The sequence below is a fragment of the Equus asinus genome, unplaced genomic scaffold (assembly GCF_041296235.1).
Source record: "Equus asinus isolate D_3611 breed Donkey unplaced genomic scaffold, EquAss-T2T_v2 contig_616, whole genome shotgun sequence".
Taxonomy (NCBI): domain Eukaryota; kingdom Metazoa; phylum Chordata; class Mammalia; order Perissodactyla; family Equidae; genus Equus; species Equus asinus.
This window is the reverse complement of record NW_027225312.1, coordinates 4,987-30,776: the sequence shown is the minus strand read 5'-3', so window position 1 is coordinate 30,776 and position 25,790 is coordinate 4,987. Positions and strand designations below refer to the sequence as shown.

The 25,790-nt window shown below is 39.9% G+C and overlaps 1 long non-coding RNA gene across 1 annotated transcript; it reads right to left on the bottom strand.

Moving 5' to 3' along the window:
- Positions 1-260: 260 nt before the first annotated feature.
- LOC139044129 (uncharacterized) lies at positions 261-24,783 on the bottom strand. The gene is made up of 3 exons (XR_011501173.1): positions 24,667-24,783; positions 18,066-23,438; positions 261-1,107 (listed from the first exon to the last, which is right to left on the bottom strand). It is a non-coding gene; the product is annotated as an uncharacterized lncRNA (long non-coding RNA).
- Positions 24,784-25,790: the final 1,007 nt, after the last annotated feature.

Sequence of the window (25,790 nt, the reverse complement as noted above, 5' to 3'; positions counted from 1 at the left end):
GCCTCCCTTGTAGACAGACACACTAGGGAAATCCTTGGACACGTGCACAAGGAGATATGTCAATGCAGCATTGTTTTTACTAAAGGAAAAAGGAATAATCTAAATGTTTATTAATTTTAAAATAGAAAAATATATTCATAAAAGGGACTACTATTCGGTAGTTAAAAGGAATAATCTCAATCTATATGCATCCACATGGATAAATTTTGAAGTCATAGTGAATAACCATGCTGAATTGCAGAATGATATGCACAGTCTGGTGCAATTTATAGAAACTTTATAATTTTAAAAAATTATATATATACATTTTTTAAAGAAACAGATCTGTGAAAAAGTATAAAACCATGGGAGTGTATTGTTTAAGGTGTTGTCAAAATCACAGGTGACTCCCTTGTTTAGGCCAAGCCCAATTTGGGTTCTTTTAAAAATAAGCAATGAGGTAGAAGTTTCAGAATATCCAAAGACTAGAGAGTATTCAGAAGTTTCTTTTACCGTCCTTTAATTCTTTCTGCAAAAACGTTCAGACATGAGCACATTGGTTCCATCAGCCTCCTCAGGAAATGTCTTCATTTTTCATGTGCCCGAGCAGATAGGAACGCCCCAGGCCCCCTGCCTGCAACCTTTCATAGAGGCAGACGTTAGAGCTTTGACCCCAGCTAAAATCTGCTCCAAAGTGGGCAGAAAGAGGTATTATGGCCCTTTTCAAATGAACCTCTCCTAGGGTCAAAATAAATTATTGTATAATATATAATATATCCAATCACAACTCAACGACCTCCTTTGAGGCAAGTTTGACGGGCAGATTCTTCTCTGTTCTTTATTAGCAACATCAGTCAGAAGGTGGCACAGTTTGTGAACAGCTTCTCACGGGAACTTTGCGAGCCTCACTGTTGCAACGATGTGAACCTGGTCTCTCTTGGAAAGATGCTTGCAGATCCCGGGAAGGCTTACTTGAGAACAACTGTCCACAGACAATTCATTATTGCTGTCTTTTTTTCTTCTAAAAGACACAGGAAAATATTTAAACCTTTGGTGCATGTGAGGGGGTTTTCAGGTGTACAAAGGGTCTCCACAAATGATGCACGTCACCTTCGAGGTGGTGGTCACCTGTGGGGAGACGTGGAGAAGAACGGCATCAGTGAGAGTGGAAGAGAAGCTTCAGCTGTACCTGTAACATTTTATTCTTTAAAAAACAAAGGTGAAGCAAATATTGCAAAATCACGGTAACATTTTAAAACTGGATGGTGGACATATAGGTGCTATTATATAATTCTCTCCTGCTTTCTGTACACTTGAAATGTTATACTTAAAAAAATGATAAAGAAACAAAGCAATGCTGAAGGGTGAACAACAAACTTGGAAAAATATATTCAGAACATGTATGGGTGTGGGCCCTGTGGCCGAGAGGTTAAGTTCATGTGCTCATCTTTGGCAGCCTGGGGTTTGCTGGTTCGGATCCTGGGTGTGGACCTACACACTGCCCACCAGGCCATGCTGCGGTAGCATCCCACATAGAAGAACTAGAATGACTTGGAACTAGGATATACAATTACGAACTGGGGCTTTGGGGAGAAAAAAAATACAGGAAAATTGGTAACAGGTGTTAGCTTAGGGCCACTCTTGCTCACCAAAAAAAAAGGAAAAGCATACTTAAAAAAAAAGGAACATGTATGAGAAAAGGGTCTATTTTCCTGATATGTAAAGACAAATCAATAAGGACAAGATAAATGACCCAAGAGAAAAATCTGTGGAGGATATGAATGGGGAATTTATAGAAAAATAGCTAATGAATTTATAAAATATATAGCCTAAATATATATGAATCTCTCTCCATGTGTGTCTATGTGTGTGTATACACTCATCAAACAAATGCAAATTGAGAAAACAATACTGCTTTTCACTATCATATTGGCAAAATTTCTTATATTTGGCAAAACACAGTGTTACTAATGGTGGAGAAGAAACATTCTCATGTGTTTTTGAGAAGACTGTATTGGTATAATCATTCTGGAAGGCAACATTTTTTACATTCCCTTTGAAAGACCAATTCCATTTCTAGGGTTTTTTCCCTTTGGATATAATTGCATGAATGCACACAGATATATGTATAAAGGTATTGTTTATCATAGTAAAAAATTGAAGAGAAAATAAATTTTCACCAGTGGAAGACAGATCAAATTGATGATGATACATCCAATTGCCGAATAGTCTGTATCAACAAATGAAGATCTCCACAATACAACATAAGTTTAGAATGAGCAAGTGGTGGAACCATGTATACAATACAATTCGATTTGCATGAAAGGCATGCGTTATACATACGTGTGCACCCAAATGTCTGAACGCAGCATCACAGTGATTACCTCCGGGGCATGAAACTGGAGGTTGGGAACAGGCAAGAAACCTTTTCTTTCCTCTTAGACTTTTATTGCATCAGTTAGGACTCTATGCTGCAAATGACGGAAAACGGAAACTCAACCTGCTCTAAGAAGTGGGTGGATTTGTTGGCTTAATGTAACTGAAAAATCTGGGGGGAGTTTCAGTTCATCTTGAATCACGGCTCTGCAATGTCACCAGGATGCTTTTCCTGGGTCATGACTTCATCTTTTGCGTATGTGAATGGTGTCCTCTAGGGGTGTGTACCTGATGGCCCTGATCATCTGGATAGCTCCCCTATCCATTACCAAAGGCAGGGGGGAATGCTTCCCTTTTCCAGAAGCCTCTACTTACTGGCTCTCAAGGGTTCATCAGTTCTAATTGGATTGTATACCAATCTTTGAATCAAACATCATCAATCGTGGCAACGGGCTTGTGGATCAATTCCAGGCAAACAAATTAACATAAAATGGAGTCTGGATGGTTTCCCAAAAGAAAGAGGGATGCTGGGCAGCAAAGAGCAAATATCCACTATTGCTAGATAATGTTTTCCCAAGGGCATGTAATTATCTGTCTGTCTATCTATCTATCTATCTATCTTTCTATCTATCTATCTATCTATTTTATAGTCCACTAGGGCCTAGACTCTGAGCTCCACAGGAAGGGACTATGTTTGTGTCACTCATTATCTGTCCTTTGGGTCTAAGACGGGTTCCTGGAACATGATAGGTGGTCAGATAATATTTGTAGAATAAAAACAAAATGAAACAACCTACATTGCAACCTGACTCCTAATCACTGTCTACAGATTAAGAAAACTTAGTCACAGAATGAGCATCCTCAAGGCTATCTTTCACAATATTTTCATCCCAAGTGATCAGAAGAGAGGCTGATGTAGTGAGAGAGACACAATTTTTAGGAGAAACACTGATGGCTCTTTTAAACATTTGCTGATACTGCTTTTTGTTGATAGAAATTATTTGATACATTGTGTGAATTCATTACTCCTGAACTATTGCAATAATGGATGAACTCAGCTAATTCACTTACTCTATTGTTCAAATAGCTTAGGGTCAGGCTAATTTAAGACTTTTCTTCTTCTTTCTCTTCCCTTTCCTTGGCCCTCCTTTGAGTACTCCCCTCACCGGGCCACCGAGAACTGCTTCTGCCTGTGCAGCTTGCCACATATTTACGGTTGCCAGATAAAATACAGGATGCTCAGTAATGTGTGAATTTCAGATAAACAGCGCATTATTTTTCAGTACGTGTATGTCCCAGATATTGCATGGGACCAGATATTACATGGGGTATGCTTATCTAAAAGATTATTCATTGTTTATCAGAGTTCACATGTAACTGAGCATCCAGTGTTTTTATTTGCTGTAATTTCTTATTTTTATTTGCTAAATCTGGCAACTCTACACATAATGCCGGCTACCTGCAACTACTTTCAGTTTCCCAAAGGGTAAACCCCTGGGCTTTCTGGACCATGAAATAGCTGATTATTGGATTTTTACTTGTTAGTATGGCTCTTTTATACTTAAAGAGCAATCCTAAAGTAAACCCGTGTGTAACCACCCCCCAGGTGAAGAAACATAGCAGAACGATGCCAGTACCTTAGCGCCATCTGTGGTTCTTTCCTATATCAGCATCCTCCTCCCTCCCTTGAGGGGTAACGACTGGCTTTTTTCATCATTCTCTGGCATCTCTTTAGGTTTGCCACCTGTATAAGCATGCATAACGATATAGCTCCTTTTGACTACCTTTGATAGTTTCTTTGTGACTTGTTTCTTTCACCCAACCTTGCACTTGTGAGGTTTATCCATGTTTATGAGTGCCGCTGTGCTTCCTTACTTGTCATTGCTGCACAGTGTTCCAAAATGTGATCATACCCATGATTATCCATCCATTGTACTGTTGTGCGGTTGATGGTACAGTTTTAACTTAAGTTGAAAATTTTAGAATGTTTTAAATTTATTGCAGGAAACTAAAATAACTACCATAAAATAGTTTCATACCGTTTAGGGAAATTTCTAATACTTAGTACTCCTCTGAAAATTTCTGTTGCTATATTCAATAATTGGGCAAAGTTTAGAGGCTTATATAAATTGGTTCTCATTTATATTCACAAATTGTTTTTTATTGTGGAATAATAGACATATAGTAAAATGCACAAATCTTAAATGTATATCTTGATGAATTTTTACATATGTATATACCTGTGTAACCATCACCCAGATCAAGATCTAGAACGTTTCCAGCATCCTTTTACTATGACTGTCTTGCAGCTCTTTTATTTCCTGTTGCTACCTACAAGATAGCTGTCTGTCTAAATTTTTGGACATGCCCAATACAAGTCTGTATGATGATGGGTTTTGGGCTTTCAGGTGCACCACATGGTGAGTCTGCACAATGCTAAGTGGTTCCTTTAGAGAAGGGCTCAAGCCATTCGATTTCCAAAAGGAAAAGTGATAATACAGATGCTGATGGGGCTAACAAAGTAGATGAACTAATGTTTCTATTAAATAAAAAAATATTTATCTTCCAAAAGGAGGATTTAAGATCAGGCAGATAGTAACATCACATGTCTTTATAGTTAAATTGAACATATAACTCTCTGCTTGTGTATTTATCATATAAAGAAAAAACTGACTTATTGCAAATATTATAACCCACTAGCTGTAAAATGCCTTGAACCTGGTGATGTGTAGAAAGTATAAGGATAAAGTTACATGCAAGCAATTTATTCAAAACTTTGAACTTATTGATATATTTTTTATTACTATAATGTATTCTGTATACTACTCTGTATTCTGACCACAAATTGCTGTGATTCCCCTCAGAATTATGCCACTCTCTAATGGCTACATAACAGCAATGTCTCTTAAAATATACCCAGTGGCACAGTGGTTAAGTTTGCACCCTCCACTTCAGCGGCCCAGGGTTCACCTGTTCGGATCCCGGGTCCAGACAAGGCACCACTTGGCAAGCCATGCTGCGGGAGGCATCCCACATATAAAGTAGAGGAAGATGGGCATGAATGTTAGCTTAGGGCCAGTCTTCCTCAGCAAAAAGAGGGGGATTGGCTCAGGGCTAATCTGCCTAAAAAAAAAATATATATATATATATACACTCTGAAATTTATTTATTTATTTATATTTTAATTGCAGTAACATTGGATTATAACATTATATAGCTTTTGGATGTACATCATAATATATTTCGAATTCTGTGTAGATTACATCCTGTTCACCACCCCAAAATTAATTATAGTCCATCCCCTCACATGTCAGCCTAATCACCCCTTTTGCCCTCCCCTCCTTTCCCTATGGCAACCACCAATCCAATCTCCATTGCTATGTGTTTGTTTGTCATTGCTTTTATCTTCTACTTATGAGTGAGGTCATACGGTATTTGACTTTCTCGCTCTGACTAATTTCACTCAGCAGAATACCCTCAAGGACCATCCATGTTGTCAGAAATGGCCATGTTTCATCATTTCTTATGGCTGAGTAGTATTCCATTGTGTATAAATACCACATCTTGTTTATCCATTCATCCCTTGATGGGCACCTAGTTTGCTCCCAAGTCTTGGCTATTGTGTATAATGCTGCAATGAACATAGGGGTGCATGCATCTTTATGCTTTTGTATTTTCAATTTCTTTGGATAAATACCCTGCAGCAGAATAGCTGGATCATATGGTAGATCTATTCTTAATTTTCTGAGGATACTCCATACTGCTTTCCATAGTGGCTGCACCAGTTTGCACTCCCACCAGCAGTGTACAAGGGTTCCCTTCTCTCCACATACTCTCCAACATTTGTTGTTTCCTGTCTTGTTAATTATAGCCATTCTGACCAGAGGGAGGTGATACCTCATTGTAATTTTGATTTGCATGTCCCTGATAACTAATGATGTTGAGAACATTTTCATATGCCTGTTTGCCATCTGTGTATCTTCTTTAGAGAAATCTCTGTTCAGATCTTTTGCCCATTTTTTAATTGGATTGTTGGTTTTCTTGTTGAGCTGTATGAGTTCTTTGTATATTTTGGATACCAGCCCCTTATCTGGTATATGGTTTGCAAATATCTTCTCAATAAAGGAATACAGTCAAGTCGCAGGAAACAAAATCAATGTACAAAAATTAGTTGCGTTTGTACATACTAACAATGAAGCAGAAGAAAGAGAAATTAAGAATGCAATCCCACTTACAATTGCAATCAAAAGAATAAAATACCTAGGAATAAACTTAACCAAAGAGGTGAAAGATCTGTACACCGAAAACTATAAAACATTGATGAAAGAACCCAAAGAAGACACATAGAAATGGAAAGATATTCCATGCTCTTGGATTTGAAGAATCAACATCATTAAAATGTCCATACTCCTTAAAGCAATCTGTAGATTCAATGCAATCCCTATCAAAGTTCCAACAAACTTTTTCAAAGAAATAGAACAAAGAATCCTAAAATTTACATGGAACAACAAAAGACCCTGAATAGCCAAAGAACACCTGAGAAAAAAGAACAAAGCTGGAGGTATCACACTTCCTGATTTCAAAATATACTACAAAGCTACAGTAACCAAAACAGCATGGTACTGGCACAAAAACAGACACACACATCAAGGGAACAGAATCGAGAGCCCAGAAATAAGCCCACACATTTATGGACAGCTAATATTCGACAAGGGAGCCAAGAGCATACCATGGAGAAAAGAGAGTCTCTTCAATAAATGGTGTTGGGAAAACTGGACAGCCACATGCAAAAGAATGAAAGATCATTCCCTTACACCATGCGCAAAAATCAACTCAAAATGGATTAAAGGCTTGAATGTAAGACCTGAAACCATGAAACTCCTGGAAGAAAACATAGGCAGTACGATCTTTGACGTCGGTCCTAGCAGCATATTTTCAAGTCACACGTCTGTCCGGGCAAGGGAAACTAAAGAAAAAATGAACAAGTGGGACTACATCAGACTAAAAAGCTTCTGCACAGCAAAGGAAACCATGTGAAATTTCTGAATGCTCACTAGAGATACGTTGTTCAGACAGATCTCTCCAGTATTTTACATTTTCAGCATGGGAAGGAAAGAGAACTCAAGCACTGAGAGTTTTAGTGAATCTTAAGGAAAAGTATTCACGTGTTAAATGAAATGATTTTGTGTGCACATGCAATACATGTTGAAGAGGAAGAGAGGGAAGAAGAAAGTGGATGGGCACTGAACAATGTTTTATTTCTATAAATGTGGAGCTTACAATTGAGAATCTCTTGCAGGAAAGATTCCAGGTCAAGATGTACGCTGTGACACATGATTAATCCCCACTCTCTCATCTCCCACTGAAATTCCAACACAGACACTTTTCAAAATCACAGAACTATATCTGTAGAAAACGATTACAGTCTCGTCAGTTTGCCAGAAATTTTGAGGACTACCTGGAAAATAGAAAGCAAATGGGTTGAAATTTCCTGTAAAAATCAAAAGAGAAGAAATTGCATCTCAGGACACCAAAGCCAAGCCAGGTTCTTTCTAGGAAGCCTCAGATAAGCTCTAGGCTCAGCATCAGCGGATTCAAAGGGAGGAGCTGGCTGTGGAGCAACCATCAGTGGAGTTCCCTCAAGATGCTTCCTCGTGAGAGTATTTGGGCCTGAGAGAAAAACCAAAGCCAGACTTGTAGTAATGTCAGAATTTAGACCCAAAAAAGCATTAAAACAAGATACTTTATAATATTAAAGGGGGAATTTGCAATGAAGGTATAAAATCTCTGCACCAAATAACATAGCATCAATATCGATCAAGCAACAACTGTAGGAGATGCAAGGAGAAATAGAAACCCACTAGAGATGGAGCCTTCAGTTCACCTCTCTCGATCTATTTTAGAGCAAGTAGACAAAAGTAAGAAAATAGAAGAAAGTGCAGTAATGTCTTCAAAGGTCTAGGGAAAGACTTTTTGAATTTAGCCTTATTGTTAATTAAGCATCAGGATAAAATGAAGACATCTGGAAATTAAAAAGTTACCATTCAGTGTCCCCACGAGAAAACAATTACTTGAAGTTCTTCAGGCCAAAAATGGGAAACCAAGACATCAGATTGTACATAATGGTGGCAACTAAGTACAACCAGAAAAAATAAAAGAAAAATTTAAGCAGCAAACTTTTAATGTCGTAGCCTTCAGTTTCCTTCTAAATTAGTTCAATCGCAATGTTTGGTTTGCGGTGAATAATACTTATGTAATCTTAATATTGTACATGCCGTGTATTGGTTTTCACTTTTGGGTGTCAAACAATGTCAAAAGCACAGAAGATTTAATAATTATATTACAGAACAGCAAGTAAATCTCATAAATCTTGGCAATTTAAAGATTACGTGGCAGGGTATCTCAGCCAACAAATTCAAGTGTATAAGAAATATCACTTTATTTTCTACATTTCAGTTTAATTTCCACCTCTGGGAAATATTCTCTTTCTCCCTCTACCTCTCTCATAAGACCTGCTTGATGGGAAATGTAACCACAGACATTCCTGGGCTTTCTCTGCCCTCCTGGGGTCCCACCAAGGTATGCAGTTGCCAAATATTCAGAGAGAAGGGCGCCCCCCAGGCTTCAGTGATCTGCACACCCGGGTAACCGGGAGCCTCCATGAATGACTCTTTGCAGCGCAGCAGATCTCTGCTCCTTTGGGGCTCCACGCGCGGCATGGGAGTCTCAGCTGAGGTTGGAACCCTGTGCTAGGGTCCTGCTTTCCCCAAATAGCTGACACCACTACCTTTTCTGAGGTTTGCCCCTCCTAGGGCTCCACCATGGAGCAGTGTTTGTTTCCCACGTAGCTTCACAGCACCGCTCCGGCCCTCGCGGACCTCCGACGGGGGAGCCTCTCCTGCCCCTGCTCCTCCAGGGCCCCTGCGTCCTCCTGAACGTCGTGTGCTCCTCGCTGAGCTCAGGTGTGTGGACAAGTAAAACAGGCAAACATTTGACTGGCTAACTCTGCCCTCCTCCCTGCCCTGTGCCTCTCCTGAGGCAATAAAATTCACAGCATGTTACTGCTTGAATGGAAAAATGGAAAAGGGGAAACATGAATTAAGATCACACAGTATTTTTCAGACAATATTAACATAACTGAGAACAATAGGGAGGTAACTAGAGAGAAGAGGAGTAGAAGGGTAGTGTTCTTGCCTTTCATTGTGGATACTGAATCCATAGTAAATTTGATAAATCAAGAATTAAACATTTATATATGCTATTTAGAGTAAATAAGGCAATGACTAGAAAATAAAAATATAAACAATATAATCCAGAGGTGGAAGGGGAGTTAAATCATGATAAATTCTTAGTCCCTCAGAGTGGAATATCAATAGATTCTGTATAAACTTGATAAAACTTGAAGAAATATGATATAAAACTAAACTAAAAACTATTAACAGAGGTGATTTCTGGGAAATGAGTTAGGGCCTAGGGAGAAGAGGAGAAAACTGGGAAGAGGAGGGAGACTTTGTTATTTTCATTTTAAGCTTTTTTATTTTAATTTTTTTAATGATGCAATCCTTTTCTAACAAAAATTAGGTTAGTTAAAAATAAATGACTATTTTAACACACTGCCTCATCAACATTTATAAGACATACTTAATAAAGAATTCACACATTAAAATGTGCCTATGGGCACTAGGCCTTTACTTTAAAAATTCACTATTAAATTCCTTCCCATATTAGGAAGAGCTGCTAAAAAATCCACACCGAAAAACAAACCCCCTTAGCTTTATATAGATAAACAAATAATTTAGCCAAAAAGAAATACTTGAGAAACGACTAGAAGGAAACACTAACAAAAATTAGCAAGAGTGACAAGGCAATGGTAATGAGCACGCCGTCTTTCAAAAGAAGAAATCATTCAAAATATTTCTTTATCAGAGTCGCAAAAAAAATCATGTCCTCTGGTACAGTAAAACCACTTTAAAGATATATTCCAGCACCCTGCTAAATTCCATCAAAGTTCCTGTATGTAATCTCTATCAGTGCACACTACACTATATATTTACTCCTGAGATCTAAACTTCATGTAAAACTACACATCATCCTGAATAAGAGAGAGTGCAAGATGGCACAGGCAAGCACACAGACTCAGTGCCCTCTTCACAGTCTACTTTCCTTCAGAAGGTGGGCAAGTTCCTTTACCTCCAGCTCTTGTTTTTCTCCTCTGCCAATATGGAACTTCCAAATCGAGGTCTTATGAGGCTTTCCACATATGCCAAGAAGGAACCCAGCTACCAGGCAAAGAAGTCCAAGAGAGACCAAATGGAGAATCTGCTGGGGAAGGAAAGCCTAACCAAAGGGAGAGAATGGCCCCACTTGATAGTCAGCAACTGGGTCCACAAAGATGAGCGAGACGGCCGTGGATTCTCTCACTCTAGTGGGAGAATGAGAAGAGAGAATTAGAAAGGGGATCAATACCCATCCCAGTCAGTGCCTGGCCCTTTGAGCCAACCCAGCTGAGAACACAGACATGAAACACAGATGACTTGTTCCACTGAGGTCTGCCCAAATTCCTGACCCACTGAATCAAGAGCAAATAAAATGGTGGTTGTTTTATGCTGCACATTTTGGGGTAATCTGCTACAAAGGAATAAGTAACGCATATAGTCCCCTTTGTGTATTCTCATTCATGATACTGTTTGTGTCTTCTTTTTTTGATCAATCTTGCTAGAGTTTTATCTATTTTAATTTTTTCAAAGAATGAAGTTTTAACTTTGTCGATTTTCTTATTGTATCTTTACTTTCTATTTCACTGGTTTGTGTACTTTCTTTTACTATCTTTCTATTTTCTTTGACTTTACTCAGTTATTATTTTTCTAATTTCTTAAGAGGGACACATATTAATTTTAAGATTTTCTTCTTTTCTAATATAAGCATTTAAAATTTCTTTCAAAATTCCTTTCAAAGCACCTAATCCCACTAGTCTTGATTTGCTTCTTCATTATCTTTTGGTTTTAGACATTTACATTTTCCATCATAAGTTTCATCTTAAACCCAGAAGTTACTACACAGGGATTTTAAATTTATTTTTCGCTTTTAATTTCTAACTTTCTTGAGTCTATGCAGTTTGTTGAAGTTTTCTTCATGGCCTAGTGTGTGATCATTTGTAACTCCTCCATACGTGCTCAAGGAAAATATGTGTTCTCTGATTATTGAATGTCCATTCGGTCAAGTTGGTTAATGCTTTTGTTGAGATCTTCTTTATATCGTTGCTGAATTGTGTCTGTTTGGTCAATCAGTGCTGAGAGAGGTGTGTTGAATCACTCACGATAACGGCGGATTCATCATTTTTTCTCTGTAGTTCTGTAGATTTTTGCTTCATCAATAGTGAGCCTATTTTATTAGCTCCATACATGTTTAAAATTGCTCTAGCTTGGCGAATAGAATGTTTTATCATTGCACCATGACCCTCTCTGTTCCTAACAATGTGCCAGCTTTCTTTTGGAAAACTGCTTGGCAATTTCTTATAAAGTTAAGCATACCCAGAATGACCCAGAAATACCACATCTATATTTCCCCAAGAGAAATAAAACATGCCCACAAAAAAGACTTGTACAAGAATGTTTATAGCAACTGTTGACCTTAAACAGACAGTCAGTTATTTCTCCAGCAAAAATGGGTTTATGGGGGACCAGGAAAGAATTGCAGTTCAAAGTCTGAAACCATCTCGAGCCAGGTGCAAGTCGCTAGCAGCATGGAGGAGAAACTCTATTCTGGGAGGAAGAGCAAGTTGGGACGGCCATTGTAAACATGGAGTCCAGAGGTATAGCAGCGTTTCACTAGCTGAGTTGTGATAGTCTCTCATTGGCTGAGCTTCTTGGTCAAGAAGAAGTCTGTCTTCTTCCTGTTGGGCTCTGCTAGAAGGTAGGGTGTGAGAGCTCCGCCTTTGGGCCCCAAGACTCCAATTTAATGAAGTTTCTATTTATTAATTTCCACACAACTTTATTCATAATCGCTAAAAACGGAAACAATCCAGATGTCCAGCAATGGGTGAATGGGTAGACAAAGTATTCGATGGAATACTTTTCAGCAATAAAATCCAACTCCTGATCACGCAACAGTAGGGATGGATCTGGAAAGCATGGTTAGAGAAAGAAGGCCCACCTGGGAGAGGACCTACCCCCTTTATGTGTGTGGTGATGGAAATCAGAGCAGAGGTTGGCTGCCTAACAGTGGGCGCCTGGAAAGGGGATGAGGGAACTCTCAGTGATGGAAATACTCTGTATCCCGATTGGGTGGTGCTTACACAGCTGTTTACGTTTAGCAAAACTCATCAAATCACACACTAAAAGATCAATCCTTTCCACGGTATTTAAATTTTACCTCAATAAAAAGCGGATGGGAAAAAAAAAGCCTGGCGATGTTGGAAAGTAACGCTAAGCGATGTAAGGAGAAATCTGCGGTAGTAAACCCTTTTTAAAAAATATTAAGTGAAGAAAACGTTCCAATAAGCTGTGCTGTATTTGTGTGACTAAATAAGGACGTTAAAAAGCCCTGCAAACAGTGAATCCCTTCTGCTCCGAGGAGCGCTTTCATTTTTCCTCGGATGCTGGGGCCCTGGAGCTCCGGTCGGATTAGGGACCCTAACGCCTCACCTGCGCCCCGGCCCCGCCCCTCAGGCATAATCCCGTCGTACCCGCCCATCCTTTGAACCGTGCGTTCACCTTTCAATCAGTTCGAATAGCACAGGGAGAGAACCAATCGCAAGCCTCGTGGGAGAGAAGGGGCGGGCCCCTTTCCCGCAGGGGTTGCTCAAAGGCCCTCCAATCAGAGGCTGGGTGTGGGAAGTTCGGATTCTGGGCGGCTCAGGTGTAGGCGGCACTGCTCCGAGGCGGCGGCGGCGGCTCTCCAGACAGGGAGCGTTCCTTTCCTTTTGGTTTGACTGAGGTTTCACGCGACAGGCTGCCTGAGGAAGGTGAGTGCTGGGAGCTGGAGGAAGGGCGCTGGCTCGCCTCCTCCTAGAAGGTCTGGAAGGGTCTGAGGTGGGCAGTGGCGAGCTGGACGCCGCTTGGGGGAGGCTCCTCTAGGACCACTTACCTGTCCTTCCCGCAGCCGATGGCTCCGTCCTCCAGAAGAGTAAGTATTTGTTGCCATAATCTATGCAGCAGTCAGCGTTTCACCACTGGGCCGTGATTGGCCTCTGGGGCGGGACGATGCTTAGCATCCTTGGCCCCGACCTTCAATTCCAGTAGCTGCCCCCAGAGCCAGCGACAACTAAACAGGCCCTGGTTGGGAACCTCTAGGCAAGCAAGACGAAGGCATTCTAGACTTTCAAGCTGGAAGAAACTCCACTCAGCCAAGAGGGGAACTTAGATGTCCTGTATGTGAAGAGCCAGGCTGCGGGGCTTGAGATCCCAGCTCCAGCGCCTGTTGGCAGTTCTCTCCCTCACCTGTGTAACAGCGATGACACTAACCACCTGTGCTGGTTTAGGTGACAATTAAACACGCCTTTACTATTAACTCGAGCTTTTGCACACACCCTGTCTCTCTTTGTGGAGCATAGTCCTATGCAGTATTTTAAAATAACTAATGGTTTATTGTTTAACATTTAGCACATTAATACTTGCAGGAGGTGGCAAGTCAAATAGTAGAGGAGCATGCTTACTGAAAAGTAGAGTCCTTTGTCACTTCCCCTGGGCTCTTACAGGAGAATGTTATTAGCATCCAGGTCAGAAGAATTCTCATTTTTTATATACTCTGTTGATTGCTTAAAATCATGTAACATTTTAATGGGTTGCATTTCTTGTGCAGATTTTTCTTTTATCTGGAGTTTTCTAGTGGACTGTCTCAGTTATTCTTGTTGTTGAAGAGTATAGTGTGCTTAGAACTTTTCTATCTTCCTATTGCAGACCTTCCCCTTTTTCTTTCTTTTTTTTTCTTTTGAGCCAGCAACACTTGTGGAGAATCAGTCATCTTTCTCCCATTGGGCTTGGTTCTTTTCTATACCAGCTGCATAGGTGACTCCCTTAGACTTTCCACTTTCCTTTATTCTTTTCCTCATTTGAATGAAGGATTTCCTGGAACACATGGCATCCTGTTTCTTGTCCTTCTCCCTTGTTTTGCTTGAACACGTTCTCAAGAATCTTTCTAAGAAAAGAGTATGGGCCAGGTAAACAATATGATTTTTCACATGGCCGAAAATAATTTCATTATGCCCTCAAATGGCAAACTATGGTTATCCTTCTGTATCACCATGGTAGTTCTTCTAAAATCCCATCTTTTGCTCAATCTTGTATATCCAACTGCCTGCTTATCATCCCTGTCTGTCTAATAGGCATCTCGTGTGTTTGTTTTGTTTTGTTTTTTGGCTTGAGAAAAAATGCCAGGCTGCCTGCCTTCATCACAGGGAAAGGTTAGGAAACGATTCTGTATACTGTCCTTCACTTACTTTCCCTATTCTCTCCTTTCCTTCACTCTTGTCACTTTGTAATGCTGTGCGGTGAGCCTAGAGCCTCTTGTTTGTGTTATGGCCCACAGCTTCCTGGGCTTCACTTCATCTGTCAAGCAAGGCCCTATGTAGAAGCCCAAAATAGATCGTACTATCTTTTGATAACTTTCTTCCCACTCTGCAGTGTCGTATATTTATTCCATTTTGTACTGAAAATTTTTTATTTCAGAATTCTCTGAGGTGGGGCAGGAGGTGAACTGGAATCTTAATTTTTTAAATAATATGAAAATCTATATAAGTTGTCTACCTTTCTTTTCCCTGGCAGGATGGCTGCATCACATTTTGCCAGTCAACTGAGAAAGGATTTAAGTATTGAGATGATTAGAACTAAAATTGCTGAGGAGAGTTTTCTCTCTCAGAAAGCAGACAGATATGATAAATATGAACGAAAAAGACACTCTGGTTTGACGGATGTCAACCTTCCAACCTTGGAAGGTAGAAATCTTGAATTAGAGGAGACATCTCAAGAGCCTATTCCAGAAGAGATGAGTGTGAGGCAAAGTAAGTAAAGAGCTATTGTAATTTTAACTGCTTTGAAGAGGGGAAAAAGTTGGTTTAATACCTGAGGTTAAAAAATCCTTGACCAGGGGCCAGCTGGGTGGTGTGGTGGTTAGGTTCACATACTCTGCTTCTGCGGCCCGAGGTTTGTGGGTTCGGATCCTGGGCGTGGACCTACATACTGCTCCTCAAGCCTGTGGCAGCATCCAGCAAACAAAATAGAGGAAGCTTTGGCAACAGATGTTACCTCAGGGACAATCTTCCACATCAAAAAAAAAAAAAAACTTACCAGAAGAATGGAGTTTTGAAATACCATTCTAAATAACTTGATATTTTCTATGACTAAATACTTCCTATTTAAGGTAAAGGCTGTGAAAGTTCCATTCGCTTGTGGAGTGTTGTAAGTTCTGACTTCTGGAGTTTGAATAAGATAAGTGTTGACAAGATTAATTGATAAGGGACATTAAAATAGAAGTTTTGTAGCTAAATCAGGTCTCAAGTTGTTTAAATGTTCACTGCTTCAATTTTGTCATTTTCCAGGACCAGTGAAATATGCAGCCCAAGGGCCTTCTTTACAGGGAGACCAGCTTTACTCTGAGTGACATGAGAAGCCATTATTGGATTAGTGTGTTTATAATCTGCTTTATGTTTTAAAGCATCACTTACGGATGGTAGGGTGACCAGCATGGCCTCCAGAAGACCAGCTGGGAGATAACTGCAATAATTTAGCTCATGGTTGACCACAGTGGGAACGGCAACCCTGGGTGGTTTCATTCTGGTTACATTTTGAAGTTTGAACCAATAGGATTTCCTAATAGAGTGGATGTAGGTTGATAAAGAAAAGTCAGGATGGTTCTAAGGGTTTTGGCCTGAGCAACTAAAAAAATGGAGTGGCCATTTACTAAGTTGTAAAATACTGAGAGAAGAACTTGCCATCTATAGATGGCAAGTCAGGGTGCTGTCTAGTATGGTCTGATGATGTGAAATATAAAGCTGGGCTGTTTTAGTGAAGAGGAAGAAATAATTGAGAAACAGCAATGAGGGACCACCCCCCACCCCGGCCCGCTTCAGGCCCAGTGATATGACCTTTGTGGGAGAAGAAAACAGTCAACCACTTGAGAGGACAACTAGGGGAGCGTTGTCTTCAGGGGAGAGCCAGGTTACGGTTAGATCAAGAGATGAAGGGAAGAGGAACTTCAGGGAAGTTGAGGATATAGGGGTTTCATCGATGATTAACCACTTCATCATCTGAGCTTTCGCATCTTCTGTTCTCTGCCTGGATTATTTCTTTTAAACAACTTTATTGAGGTAGAATTTGCATACCATAAAATTCACCCATTTAAGTAAATGCCTTTTGTTTAGTAAATTTACTGAGTTGTGCAGTCATCTCCCTGGATTATTTTAAACCCTCACCCAGTGGGCAAACGCACTCTCATTCTTCAGAAACCTTCTCGGGTATTCTCTCTTCTGACAAGCCTTTCCTGACCTCCCCAGACAGGTTTATACTGATTCTCGATTGTGCATTCTCGTAGTCTTCATTCCATGCTAAACCAAATTGAAACTGTGCTCATCTCCCCCACGATACTGTGAGCCCTTCAGGGGCAGAAATTCTCTTATTCTTACTTCCTAAAAATGTCTGGTACATAGTAGCCACTCACATTTTTCAAACAAGTTTAAATAAACATGAAAATACATAGTAGAAACCTGAGTTGAGAATCACAGGTGGGAGATAAGGAATCTGACAGGTCAAGGTGTCATCCAGGGATGCCTCTGAAGCTTGACTGAGGCTGGAGGAGCTGTTTCCAAGATGACTCACTCACATGACTGGCAAGTCGATGCTGGCTTTTGGCAGGAGGCCTTAGTTCTTCGTCATGTGGTGTCTCCATAGGGCTGCCTGAATCTCCTTAAGGCTCCACATGGCCACTGACTTCCACAGCGCAAGTGATCTGAGAGAGAGCAGGGCCAAGCTGCACTGTCTTTAATGATACAGTCTTGGAAGCCACACTCCATCATTCCCACACTTTTCTTGGTGACACAGCTCAGCCCTATTCTGTGTGGAGGGGACAACACAAGGGCATGACTACCAGGAGGTGAGAATTGTTGGAGGTCAGCTTGGAGGTGGGTGATCATAGAAGTTAATTAATTTAAAAGTGAAGTAATGGATGCCTAGGGGATGGCAAGCAGTTAATTTGTGAACAAGAGAAGGCAAAAGGGAGAGAAATTTTGAAAGAACAGGGGTTGAAATGACTTGTGTGGTTAGCGTGCTAAGGAATCAATACGAAGTTACTGAAAGTATTGCTTAGCAGCTGTTGAAGTTAGATAATGGTATTTTAGACATTTGGATAACTTTTTATTTGAATGTTTTATATGCTATTTTCCCCCCTGCTTAGGATCAGCAAAGTCTCTTCTAAGTGATCAACGAAGACAAATGTTCCAGAAATACCTAGAGGAAAAGCGACTGAAAAATTGAGAAACCTTCAGCGATGACCATTTATAGTGGGTGTTTATAGACATGATAAGACTATTTTTCTTTAATGAATACCAGCACACCAACCAAAAAAGGTAAATTTAGTATCATAACTTGATATTCAGGAATAGTTCTTAACCAGACTTTTCTTTAAGAGATTATACTTGATCTTAGCCAAGAGGCCAAGAAGCGATTATTTGAGAGTTTAAATGACTAAAACAACCCTTTCCCTGTAGTCCCTTTACTCACTTAGCTAGTTGGCAGGAGCTGGGAGTGACATCCTAATAGTTCAGAAGATGGAGATGAGGTCTCTTGGTGCAGCCATAGGTAGGTTGACACGGGATAAAACTAGCAAAGCAGTCAGAGCCAGGCTGGACGGGCAAGGCCGGGCGAAGGATCTGGCGTCCACCCTGTCGGATGCGGAGAGTCAAGAGAGGCTTATACATGAGCTTGTACCATGATCAGATTAATAATTCAGGAAGATTACCCTAGGCTGGAAGATCGTAGTCTGGAAGGGGAAGAACTTATAGGTAGGAAGACTGTAGTGAGACTGTCGTGATGGAATAGATGAGACAGGATAAGGGGACTGGGGCAGTGGGCTTAAAGGAAGAAACAGGTGTGAGACATCTCAGGAGATAAATTTGACGGGGACCAAGCAGATGGTGAGGGGTGAAGGAAATTGAAGAGTCGGAGATAAGATGATTCTGAAGATAAATTAGTTTGAGCAACCATATAAATTGTGCTGCTGCTAAAAGAGGGGTGGAAGGCAGGAAAAGGAACATGCCTAAGTGGGTGCATATTGATAATGCTTTTCCTGCTTTTTCTGCAGCTCATTTGGGCCATCTGGATAACAGGCAGTTGGGAATAAAAATTTGAAAATCAGGACGGAGATCCATGCTGAGTGGTGGATTTAGGATATGATATTGGGAGTATGGATGGGGGTTTAAGCTGTAGGGCTAAATGAGACCACTCCAGTAAAGATATACACATTGTGAAAGAGTGAGGACTAGAGAGCACCTTCAAGTGGGCAGAAGTCAGGTACCAGTGATAGGTCAGATTGTCAGGAGAGCTAAAACAGGACAGAAGCTGGAGGAGGGGTGATCTAAAGAAGAGAATGATCCATGAGTTAAGGGGGATGAAGTTTGAACACAGGCAGCTGGATTTGTAAATTAGGTAGTCACTGGTGATTTGCTCTTTTCAAGGTCGTCTCTTGTTGGCTGTGTATTCATTCCTGATTTAAATAAGAATTGAATAATATAAAAGCTCAAGATATCGCCTGTTTTTGTTTGCTTCAGGAATGTCATTGATTTGAGAGACCTTTGATTACTCTGCATGTGACCTTAGGATAAGGTGGAAGTGACCAAAATTAGTAGAATGTAGCTCAAGGTGGAAAGATACAGAAAAATATGGTGTGTATGTGTTCGAGGAGGGCGAGATTGTTTCTGTTTGGAGGAACATCAGAGAAGACCTCTTGGAAGGGGCTGAATTTAATCTGGCTTCTCAAGAGTATGTAAGGCACCAGTCATTGGTCTAAACTGTAAACAGCTATTTACAAAGTGTTATATGTAGGGGGAAAAAGACACACATTGTTGTGTTAAATAATACGATTCACCAGTAGTTTTTTATTCTACTTAGACAATAGCCATCGCTGAATATTGTTTACTTTGTGCCTCGTTTCTTCAGCACTAGATCTTCCCTGAGATTTGGAGAAGCAAGTGGCTTCTAATCTACAGAAGAAGTCTGATTGTGCTTCTTCAGGAATTTTAGAGTTGATAAATAACTTATCACTTTTAATCAATCCTTCTCTTGCTGGATTTCTTCCTTGCTTTGTGATCAGGTCTCCATTTTCTTATGGACAGAGGACAAGTGCACAATCATTGGATTTGAAGGCAAACTGTCAAAGCTAAGAAAGTAAGCTGTGCAGTATCTTTTCATAAACAGGAGAGAAGAGATCTTAATACTCTAGTTTCTTCATTGACCCCTTCCAAATATTTCCAGTTCATCATATTAACAAGGATTCTAATACCTGGAAAATATAGTATGAAATTTCTCCTTTGTGCTCACTGAGAAATATGAGTAAGTTTTGAGGCTTTTAAGCATAATTTAAATCAAACCAGAACCAGAAAAGAGAGTAATTTAAGTTAGCAAGTATCTTTTTGCCATAAATGATTAAGGGTTGGATGACTAAGGGTAAAATTTAACTTTAAAATGGAGACTTTATTTTGTAATGAGACATGGAAGTAAATTATGGCAGTTCATTTTTTTTAACTTTGTCTGCTTTTGATTGTTTTAATGCTGTTCCATCTTGTATGGATTGCCAGGTCAAAGGCCAAAGCCCAAATGGAGCTGACTAGGGTGAAGTTGATAGTAGATAATTGTTACTAAAATGATGAATCGTGCTCCTTTTCTCAGAGTAAGTAAATTCATTTTAAATCTATTATCAGCTTCAATCAGAGTGATTATTTTACTAGAGTTAACAGTACCAAACTCCCTGTTATTGGCATGGTGACATAGAGCAGTTTTGGCTAGATGCTAAGGAAGTACTCACTTGAAATATTCATTGCCAAACATCCCTTATGAGATCTATACCAACTCTGTGTGTCACTCTGTTTGTTTACTGGGCTCTATTATGCATCCATGTCACTATAAAATGCAGATAGGGATATAAAGCACGTAGGGTGGGGGATAAACTTACGGGTCTTCAGAACACCATTATGGACAAAGTTAATAGGACGATTACTAAAATAAAGTGAAGTGGGCAAGGAGGTAAATAGCATGTCTCTTTATCAGGTGAGAAGGCTCCGTTTCACGTATTCAATAAATTGAGTCACTGCCATGTTCCTCTAGGCTCTAGGATATAGTAATGAATAAAGCAACATTCCCTGTTTTCATGGAGCTTACATGTGAGATAGGCAATGAAAAGAAAAATATATAGTATGTGATGGTCCTAAGTATTATGCGGGAAATAAAAAAAAAAAAAGAAGGCAGATGGGGAGTATTGAAGCTGGTACAGGGTGAGCTTCCGATGGGGCCTCACTGAGACGGTGGCGCTTTGAATGCAGTCTCCAAGGAAGTTGCAGAGTGCACTGTGGGAAGAGTTTTCTATCCAGGAGAAGATTTTTCCAGACAAAATTCAAAAGTTTTGAAGCGAAAACATGCTGGTATGTTTAAGGACTCTCAGAAGATTATAGTCAGCTATTTAGAATAGCTTAGGCTATTAGCATTTTCAAAATTCTAGGATTCTACAAAAAGTTTGTAAGGAAATCTATATAATGGAAAACTTTTTTCATCTCATCTTATTTGGGGTGGTGGATTTTTTGCTGGGTCATTTACAATAGATTTCAGATGAGGGGTCAAAATACCGATTGAAAATGTGGTAATTTGATTCATCAAGCAATTAAATCACATACCACCTAATCTTTTCAATAGATCATTAATAGGAGTGATGTTCGAGCAACACGATCTGGTCAAAGACAAACTTCTGAAAAGAAAGTGTCCAACGAGAAAAAGGTAGCTTATTATTGTAAGCTCTGACGTTGCCGCAACAATGCTTTAGTAATTACCGAAAGCATTTAATTTCATGGTTCCCGCAGCAGGGCAGCCTGCAATGCCCACGTGCGTGAGAACCACTCGGTCGATGACTCAAAGAGCGAAGCAGACCTCGGGGGCAGGCACCGCCAGTGCAGCCTCTGCGGGAGCAGCCTTGGCTGTGCCGGCCACGCGAGCGGCACGTGGTGAGAACTGTTCCTTCATCAGTGGCTGAAGTAGAATGCTCTGGTCCCTGAGGTTTTTCGTGTTCAGTTTTTAAAGTCATCGTGTACTTCTTTGAGTAGGCGAGGAGGAAACGGGAGATTCCAGGTCCCCAAGACAGGTTCAGTGCCCCACCATCCAGTTAGCACACAGTGGGCGCTCAAGCGGTGAAGCGTGTGCATCGGTGGGCAGCGCCACAAAGTGAAGATTAATGGCCCCAGTAAATTACAGCCCATTTGTTTGGTGGAATACAGTGTAGCGTTTAAGAACGATCCTGTGAAAGACACTTCATGACATGGTCCAGGATGTATTAAGTGGGCAAAGAAAACAGGTCCAATTCTGAACAGTGTGATCACAATTCTAAAATATGTATGTGAATATGTGAACATAGGAAAAAAACTGGAAAAGCATACCCTGAATTGTCAGCAGTGATGATTTCTGAGTAAGGTCATCTTGAGTGATTTTTATTTATTTATTTTTTGAGGAAGATTAGCCCTGAGCTAACATCTGCCGCTAATCCTCCTCTTTCTTGCTGAGGAAGAGTGGCTCGGAGCTAACATCCGTGCCCATCTTCCTCTGCTTTATATGTGGGACACCCACCACAGCATGGTTTCGACAGGCAGTGGGTGGGTCCGCACCCGGGATCTGAGCACCTGGGCTGCCAAAGCAGAAGCGTGAACTTACCTGCTGCGCAGCGGGGCCAGCCCCTCTGGGGTGATGTTTTTTGCATTGTTTTTGTGCTTTGCTTTTCCTGATTTTCTATAATAAATATGCATTTGATAGTCAGAGGCAAAAGGTAAAATACTTTAGCACCTTTGGTTTTGTAAACAGATATCCTATACTTGGCAGGAAGTTTTATCTGTATTTATCGTATTTAAATAGGGTATTTTAAATAGGATATTTTAAAATGACTTTTAATCACAAAATCCATTAAGGCATAGATTCATATTGTTGCCTTTTTTTCTTTCCCAAATTACCTAGTACTTTTTAATTTTTTTCGAGGAAGATTGGCCTTGAGCTAACATCTGTGCCCATCTTCTTCTAGTTTATATGTGGGACAGCTGCCACAGCATGGCTTGATAAGCAGTGCATAGGTCCATGCCCAGGATCTGAACCAGCAAACCCCGGGCCACCAAAGTGGAGTGTATGAACTCAGCTGCTATGCCACTGGACCGGCTCCTTACCTAGCATTTTTAATGCAGAATTTTCTATCTAGTCAAAATGGATCTGTTATGTCATTTTTATTTTAGATAATATAACAGAAAGAAAAGTACCAGATCAAGGAAGGCCTGCCAAAAAGATCGAAGAAGAACCAGGCAAGGTAGAGTATAAGTATCTGTTTATTTCTAGACATTTGGAAAATCTCATTTTTATTTTCATGAAGCTGAAATTAAGCTTACAAAACTGCTTCAAGAGGTTAACCTCCACGTGTGTGAAAACCTCTTGAAGCACAAGGAAGCGTCAAGAGGGTTTACTGTTATGGTTTGTGAGGTGTCTCATCTTTAAAACCTTATAGGTAGAGAATGTGTAGTTTGGTTAACAGAAGAGAGAAAATAAAAACACAGCTGACGGAAACCTTCATGTGAGCATCGGCTAGGAGATGGGTGCAGTGGGTGAAATGCGTTGACTCTGGATTCAGCTAGGCCTGAGTTTGCCTATTGTCTCGCTTCCAATTGGCTATATAATCTTGGGGAAGCTATGAGTTTGTTCTCCCAGCTGTAACATGTAATATCTACACAGAGTAGTTTCAAGAATGAAATCACCTGACGTTTCTGACAGCATCTAGCATAGTGCCTGGTAGAGTCTTCAAAAAGAGCCACCATTTCGAGGACCCAATCCCTTAATTTATAATCCATGCTATAATTCCTTAGCCTTAAAAAAAAAAAACAAAGTTATGCCAAAGTGTAAGAAACCTGGCTAGGTTCTTACCAAAAATCAGACATAGATCCTCCAAGGAAGGCAGTACAGGGTGATCTTCACAGGCGAGCAGCTGGACCTCACAGCTCCTCCCTCAAGGTTGGTTTTCTCCTTAAGGATTATCGCTAGTGTCTACCTTTGCAGCCACACAGGCCTCAAGCACAGTGTTACCCTTAAACTCTAGTCCGGGTAGAAATACGTATCTCATTAAAACTCAGAAACGTAGAAACCTCTAAAAATTATGTTGAAATGAGTGGATTAAATTGGCAAAGGTGGTTGAAAGGTACAAACTTCCAGTTATAAAATAAGTAAGTAGAGAATGTAATGTACTGCATGGTGACTACAGTTAATAATATTGTATATTTGAAAGTTGCTAAGAGTAGATCTTAAAAGTTCTCATCACAAGAAAACAAAATTTGTAACTGTGCATGGTGATGGATGTTAACTAGACTAACTGGGGTGATCATTGCACAATATACAAATATTGAATCATGTTGTATACCTGAAACTAATGTAATGTTGTATGCCAATTATATTACAGTAAAAAAAACTACCAAATAACAAATTGACTTGAAAAAGAAAATACGCTTCACATTTTATATGGTTAATCTTACTGTGCCACATTGAAAAATAGTTTTGCTCATATGATAAACTTATTTATAATAATCCAAAGTTATTAAAGATTTTGTCCTTGACAATACTGGTAATCCAATAAACATTGGATTTCTGATTCTCAAACCTTTGTAATTATCAACATAATTTAAGTAAAAAGATACGTATTTGTTAGGTGAGAGAATTTTTCCACCTTAGTTTTCATATATTTTAATTTTTGGTAATACCTAAAACCTATTATATAGTTTTTTTAATATGGATTGGTTCTCCTCTTTCTGGACCATAGCAATGGTTTATGTAGCTGGTCTTCTGACTCCATGTAAACATTTAATTGTATTTGTTTTTGTTTCTTAAATTATGTACGTGGGACATATCTCTTAACTTTCACATTTTCGGGCCTAAAAAATTGGTGGAATATATCCCAAGAAGAGAGACTCTCACTCTATTCTGTTTATTCACATCCAGGTCATGTCTTTTAAAGTTGATAGCGAAGTAAATACTTTGGAATCACAAACCAGTGTGACAAACGGAAGGGATCCAGATGGAGTCTTATCCAAAGTGGAAAAGTTACCTGAGACAAATCCTGCAGAAGTGAAAGGGAGGCCATCCTTCGCACCAGTAGATTTTCTGTTTCGGCCACCAGATGGTCTGAAGAGCTATGACGTAACACCTAGACTCCAACAAGCACCGCTACTTTGACAGCCAGTGACAGAATGAGATGTTATGAATGAATTCCTTGCTGACATGGAGAACGAATGCCTTTCTTAAATTTGGCCTGTGCTTTTTAAGTTATTTAGTTAGTAAACTATGTTCATTATAAATCATGAAAATTTGACCTTTCCAAAAAATTTTTCAGAAGGATACAATAATGTATTTGTCAGATTTGATATTTTGTGTGCATTATTATTTTCACGATTCAATTTGCTTTTTTTTGCTTTTAAGAAGTGACTTAATTGCAACACTTAGAAATAAATTTTTAGAAAGAAGAAATTGCTATACTGCAGCTCAGACATGGTTTGGATTTTTTTGTTTGTGTTTTTTTTACTGAGTACTACTTTATAAAAGCTATCTCAAAAGACAAAATGATTAACTTGTAAAGTGGGGAGAAAAAATCAGTTTGAATCTTTACAAGAAATGGCAAGGTTGCTTTCCAAAGGCTGGCTGGCGGCAGATTGACCGAGAACTGCTCTGCGGCATCTGAGACTCCTAAGTGTGTATGTCCGGTTGAGAGGGCTTTGCATCTGTGGATCTCATCACAGGGGGCAGAGACGGGCCTTCCCGCTGGAGGTGTTTACGGTTTTTCCCTCTAGATTAGACATGTTTTAAAAAACAGAAACATATTTCTATTTTATCCCATGTTTTTAAAAAACAACATAATTTTGAAATCCTTCAGTGAGATGTATGGGTTCATGTTTTACGAAGTGTATTTTTGCTCTTGCTTAGTGATGAGGCTCCAGAAGTAACAAAAGAAATGTTGGCACACAAAAGTGAAACTTCAGTACATCAAGATTCCGACGAATTACGCCGTCCTTTGAGTTCTCTGACAGTTGGGAGCACAGGTATGGTATTTTCATGAATTTTTTACTTGTTTCTCTGGGTTATGGTTTATCAGAGATCGTTTAGAGTCTTTTCCACCATGTGTCTCACCATGTAGCTCAGGGTGTGATCTCAGGGTCAGAAGAGACGGAAAAGCAT